The following is a 714-nucleotide window of genomic DNA, read 5'->3' as shown; positions in this document are numbered from 1 at the left end:
GGAGTGTGAGACCCCACCCAAGCGTTTAAGTCCAGATTCTTTGGGTTCTTTCCCTTAATCCCTGCCTAAGTCTTCCTCATAACCTCATCTCTCACCATAGACAGAGTGAGCACATGATGTGTCTTTCAAACTGGAACAATTCTGAGAATAAAAAAGGGACACCAGGAATCATTAACAGCTGTTCATTGATCCACAAGAGTCACAAAGTGGGACTTTTTCTGGGCTACCTGGGCATATGGTCTCCCAAACTACTGTCCTCACCTTGGGCATCATACACTCCAAACTCCAACCAAGACACATCTCTCATGCTTCTTTAATATAGACTACATTGGCAGGTCAGTGCCTTTGCCCCCGTTGTTTCTGCTTCCAGAAATATCCTTCCTTCCCATCTCAGCGTGTCAAGATCCAGCCAGCACTTCAAAGCCCAGACCAAATGTGACTGCTTCCTGGAAGCATTCCCATGTTTCTAGTTAGAATTCCTCTTCCCTCTTCCGAGTGCGTAAATCTGCTATGACCCTTCCTTGTGTCTTCCATTAGAATTATGTCATACATTCAGTCAACAAACATTTATGGACACCGAGCAAGCCAAAAGTTCCTCCCCTCGGTGAGCATGTATTTGACTGCACATGTCACCCTTGCTCATTAGCTTATAAATTTGCTCATTAGCTTATAAACTTCTCAATGACAGGAATTGCATGTGGAAGGTCTGGTTCT

Source organism: Cebus imitator, unplaced genomic scaffold (assembly GCF_001604975.1).
Source record: "Cebus imitator isolate Cc_AM_T3 unplaced genomic scaffold, Cebus_imitator-1.0 Scaffold28, whole genome shotgun sequence".
Lineage (NCBI taxonomy): Eukaryota > Metazoa > Chordata > Mammalia > Primates > Cebidae > Cebus > Cebus imitator.
This window is presented reverse-complemented; position numbering follows the sequence as displayed.